Source organism: Hyla sarda, chromosome 6, assembly GCF_029499605.1.
Source record: "Hyla sarda isolate aHylSar1 chromosome 6, aHylSar1.hap1, whole genome shotgun sequence".
NCBI classification, from domain to species: Eukaryota; Metazoa; Chordata; class Amphibia; order Anura; family Hylidae; genus Hyla; species Hyla sarda.
Window position 1 is genome coordinate 166,282,085 of NC_079194.1, and position 5,929 is coordinate 166,288,013.

The following is a 5,929-nucleotide window of genomic DNA, read 5'->3' on the forward strand; positions in this document are numbered from 1 at the left end:
TGGTCCACTGGGGAGATCAAGAGTTGGGGTCCCTCTTGTTCCAAGGACTGCCTTAAACCGGTTCCCAGTACTCCTTGCCGTGACCCTGTGGTTCCCCCTGTAACCGGTCTCCCTAAGGCCTATATGGACTTTGCGGATGTTTTTTGCAAAAAACAAGCTGAGACTTTTCCTCCTCACAGGCCTTATGACTGTCCTATTGACCTCCTCCCGGGCACTACTCCACCCCGGGGCAGAATTTATCCTCTCTCTGTCCCAGAGACTCTTGCTATGTCTGAGTATATCCAGGAAAATTTAAAGAAGGGCTTTATCCGCAAATCCTCCTCTCCTGCCGGAGCCGGATTTTTCTTTGTGTCCAAAAAAGATGGCTCCCTACGTCCTTGCATTGACTACCGCGGTCTTAATAAAATCACTGTAAAAAACCGCTACCCCCTACCTCTCATCTCTGAACTCTTTGATCGCCTCCAAGGTGCCCACATCTTTACCAAACTGGACTTAAGAGGTGCCTATAATCTCATCCGCATCAGAGAGGGGGATGAATGGAAAACGGCATTTAACACTAGAGATGGACACTTTGAGTATCTGGTCATGCCCTTTGGCCTGTGCAACGCCCCTGCTGTCTTCCAAGACTTTGTTAATGAAATTTTTCGTGATCTCTTATATTCCTGTGTTGTTGTATATCTGGACGATATCCTGATTTTTTCTGCCAACTTAGAAGAACACCGCCAGCATGTCCGCATGGTTCTTCAGAGACTTCGTGACAATCAACTTTATGCCAAAATGGAGAAATGTCTGTTTGAATGTCAATCTCTTCCTTTCCTAGGATACTTGGTCTCTGGCCAGGGACTACAAATGGATCCAGACAAACTCTCTGCCGTCTTAGATTGGCCACGCCCCTCCGGACTCCGTGCTATCCAACGTTTTTTGGGGTTCGCCAATTATTACAGACAATTTATTCCACATTTTTCCACCATTGTGGCTCCTATTGTGGCTTTAACCAAAAAGAATGCCAATCCTAAATCATGGCCTCCTCAAGCGGAAGACGCCTTTAAACAGCTCAAGTCTGCCTTTTCTTCGGCTCCCGTGCTCTCCAGACCTGACCCATCTAAACCCTTCCTATTGGAGGTTGATGCCTCCTCTGTAGGAGCTGGAGCGGTCCTTCTACAAAAAAATTCTTCCGGGCATGCTGTTACTTGTGGGTTTTTTTCTAGGACCTTCTCTCCGGCTGAGAGGAACTACTCCATCGGGGACCGAGAGCTTCTAGCCATTAAACTAGCACTTGAGGAATGGAGGCATCTGTTGGAGGGATCAAGATTTCCCGTTATTATTTACACCGATCACAAGAACCTCTCCTATCTCCAGTCTGCCCAACGGCTGAATCCTCGCCAGGCCAGGTGGTCTCTGTTCTTTGCCCGATTTAATTTTGAAATTCACTTTCGGCCTGCCGATAAGAACATTAGGGCCGATGCTCTCTCTCGTTCCTCGGATGCCTCGAAAGTAGAGCTCTCTCCGCAACACATCATTCCCCCTGACTGCCTGATCTCCACTTCTCCAGCCTCCATCAGGCAAACTCCTCCAGGGAAGACCTTCGTTTCTCCACGCCAACGCCTCGGAATCCTCAAATGGGGTCACTCCTCCCATCTCGCAGGTCATGCGGGTATCAAGAAATCCGTGCAACTCATCTCTCGTTTCTATTGGTGGCCGACTCTGGAGACGGATGTTGTGGATTTTGTGCGAGCCTGCACTGTCTGTGCCCGGGATAAGACTCCTCGCCAGAAGCCCGCTGGTCTTCTTCATCCTCTGCCTGTCCCCGAACAGCCTTGGTCTCTGATTGGTATGGACTTTATTACAGACTTACCCCCATCCCGTGGCAACACTGTTGTTTGGGTGGTCGTTGATCGATTCTCCAAGATGGCACATTTCATCCCTCTTCCTGGTCTTCCTTCGGCGCCTCAGTTGGCAAAACAATTTTTTGTACACATTTTTCGTCTTCACGGGTTGCCCACGCAGATCGTCTCGGATAGAGGCGTCCAATTCGTGTCAAAATTCTGGAGGGCTCTCTGTAAACAACTCAAGATTAAATTAAACTTTTCCTCTGCATATCACCCTCAATCCAATGGGCAAGTGGAAAGAATTAACCAGGTCCTGGGTGATTATTTACGCCATTTTGTTTCCTCCCGCCAGGATGACTGGGCAGATCTTCTACCATGGGCCGAATTCTCGTATAACTTCAGAGTCTCTGAATCTTCCTCCAAATCCCCATTTTTTGTGGTGTACGGCCGTCACCCTCTTCCCCCCCTCCCTACTCCCTTGCCCTCTGGTTTGCCCGCTGTAGATGAAGTGACTCGTGATCTTTCCACCATATGGAAAGAGACCCAAAATTCTCTTTTACAGGCTTCATCTCGCATGAAAAAGTTTGCCGATAAGAAAAGAAGAGCTCCCCCCATTTTTGCTCCCGGAGACAAGGTATGGCTCTCCGCTAAATATGTCCGCTTTCGTGTCCCCAGTTACAAACTGGGCCCACGCTATCTTGGTCCTTTCAAAGTCTTGTGCCAAATTAATCCTGTCTCTTACAAACTTCTTCTTCCTCCTTCTCTCCGTATTCCTAATGCCTTTCATGTCTCTCTTCTTAAACCACTCATCATCAACCGTTTTTCTCCCAAGTTAGTTTCTCCCACTCCTGTCTCCGATTCTTCTGACGTCTTCTCAGTGAAAGAGATACTGGCCTCCAAGACGGTCAAAGGAAAAAGGTTCTTTTTGGTGGATTGGGAGGGCTGTGGACCTGAAGAGAGATCCTGGGAACCTGAGGACAACATCCTAGACAAAAGTCTGCTCCTCAGGTTCCCAGGCTCTAAGAAGAGGGGGAGACCCAAGGGGGGGGTACTGTTACGCCGAGCGCTCCGGGTCCCCGCTCCTCCCCGGAGCGCTCGCTTCACTCTCGCTACCGCAGCGCTCCGGGCAGCTCCACTGACCCGGTGCGCTGCGATACCGTCTCCAGCCGGGATGCGATTCGCGATGCGGGTGGCGCCCGCTCGCGATGCGCATCCCGGCTCCCGTACCTGACTCGCTCTCCGTCTGTCCTGTCCCGGCGCGCGCGGCCCCGCTCCCTAGGGCGCGCGCGCGCCGGGTCTCTGCGATTTAAAGGGCCACTGCGCCGCTGATTGGCGCAGTGGTTCCAATTAGTGTGTTCACCTGTGCACTCCCTTTTTATACCTCACTTCCCCTTCACTCCCTCGCCGGATCTTGTTGTCATTGTGCCAGTGAAAGCGTTTCTTTGTGTGTTCCTAGCCTGTGTTCCAGACCTCCTGCCGTTGCCCCTGACTACGATCCTTGCTGCCTGCCCCGACCTTCAGCTACGTCCGACCTTGCTTCTGTCTACTCCCTTGTACCGCGCCTATCTTCAGCAGCCAGAGAGGTTGAGCCGTTGCTAGTGGATACGACCTGGTCACTACCGCCGCAGCAAGACCATCCCGCTTTGCGGCGGGCTCTGGTGAAAACCAGTAGTGACTTAGAACCGGTCCACTAGCACGGTCCACGCCAATCCCTCTCTGGCACAGAGGATCCACCTCCTGCCAGCCGGCATCGTGACAGCCAGCAGTTGGAGGAATTACAGATTTATGTAGCAGCCTTACCCAACCCTATCAGGGCCGGATTAGCGTAGGGGCTGATGGAGCTGCCGCTCCAAGCCCCTACAGTAAACTAGGCCCAGCCGCCTACTGAAAAGGCCACCGAGGAGCAGAGCAACCCACGCTGCAAGACCGAGAGAGAACAGAGTTTAAATCCTCTCTGCTCACAACTCTGGACATCCCTGTGTCCCGAAAGATCTTTTCGGGACACATGGATGTCCTGGCCATTACCTCTCTGCGGCAGCCCCCGCATTAACCTTAAAAACCGTCACTGTCACTAAGTTACCTGTTTGTTGTACATCATCTTCAGTGTTCCGACCACCACTCCTTCGATCCCGGGACCTACTGCTATGGCCTGTAGGCCATAGCAGTAGACTGTGACCCCGGACCGGAGGAGTGGTGGTTGGAACACTGAAGTGGGGCAGTACACAGGCATACAGCCTCCAGCCATACACTGTATAAGGCTGGAGGCTGTATGTCTGTGTGGGAACTGTACTGCACCTAATGTGGGGAGCTTGTGGGGGACTGTACTGCTCCCAATGTGGGGAGCTATACTGCACCTAATGTGGGGAACTATACTGCACCTAATGGGGGGAACTATACTGCACCTAATGTGGGGAGCTATACTGCACCTAATGTGGGGAACTATACTGCACCTAATGTGGGGAACATACTGCACCTAATGTGGGGGGCTATACTGCAGCTAATGTAGGGGACTACACTGCACCTCATGTGGGGGACTATACTGCACCTCATGTGGGGAGCTGTACTGCACCTCATGTGGGGAGCTATACTGCACCTCATGTGGGGGACTATACTGCGCCTAATGTGGGGAGCTGTACTGCGCCTAATGTGGGGAGCAATACTGCGCCTAATGTGGGGAGCTATACTGCGCCTAATGTGGGGGAACTCTACTGCGCCTAATGTGGGGGAACTCTACTGCACCTAATGTCGGGGAACTATACTGCGCCTAATGTGGGGAGCTATACTGCGCCTAATGTGGTGGAACTATACTGCGCCTAATGTGGGGAAAATATACTGCGCCTAATGTGGGGGAACTATACTGCACCTAATGTGGGGAAACTATACTGCACCTAATATGGGGGAGCTATACTGCACCTAATATGGGGGAGCTATACTGCACCTAATGTGGGGGAACTATACTGCACCTAATGTGGGGAGCTACGATATAAGGAAAGGAGTTATACCGTACCACCATCAGTGTCTGGATCACTATATAAGGATAACAGTGATACATTTCATAAAAAGGCCCAGAAAAATTCTCAGCACCAGGCCCATGATGCTCTTAATCCGGCCCTGAACCCTATACGATAGTTTCTTAATATGTATCATGACCACAATTGGGAGCCGGCAGCGTGCAGTGTGTCCCGCTGCTTACCTCGAGCCGCATGCTCACCTCACCTACCCACTGCAGTCTCTGGAGATTCTCTTTCTACTGTCACAGGAGTTCAGGGTTTCTGACACACCCAACAGGGACCATGCAAGTTCAAGTGTTGTCTCAAGGGTCTGTGCATGTCCCTGATTCCTGTCCTTCTCCAATTCTTGCCAGCCAGCATCTATACCAGAGTGCTCCTCCCTTACTTTGGTGCCTGAGCTATAGTGAAGTTCACAAGAGAAGGTATCTGTTGTTCTTTTCCTGTGATCCTCTGTCTGACCCAAGCCAAGCCTCGGCCTCTGCCTGGTTCTGTCGTACCTTGCTAATCTCCTCCTTTTTCTTACCTGGACTGTGCACCACGCCTGTGCTCTCATCAGGCCTGTACCACCTGGCTGCATCTGAGCTTCTCAGCTCTGCTGCTCTACAAACTCAACATTGTACATAACATAATATAACATTAAATGAGCTCTGTTTTGTTATACTACTGCCACCTACAGCATCAGCTTGCCCTTCCTGCCTGTATACACCTTGCTTGGCCAGCTCCCTATTAATCGTAATCACTCTTGCTGGAAGTGACCTGGTATCTCCCCTGCAGCTAAGGTCCAGCTTCTGCATCCTGGAGCAGGATAAAGAATGAAATACATAGACTCCACTCCCATACTGGGGCATTGTGACCCAGTGACTACTTATGACATCCATTGAAAGGCTCTTTAGACCAAGGGTCAGGGACCACTAACACACTGCAGGAGCTATGAACACACTATGAGCCATGGGCCACTCACAGACTGCAGGAACTATGTACAAACCAGGTGCTATGGCCATTTGCAGACTTCAACATACCTCTTCAACATACCTCATTACATTATATCTTTAAAGGGGTAAAATTCACCTTAAGTTCACTTTCATTCTC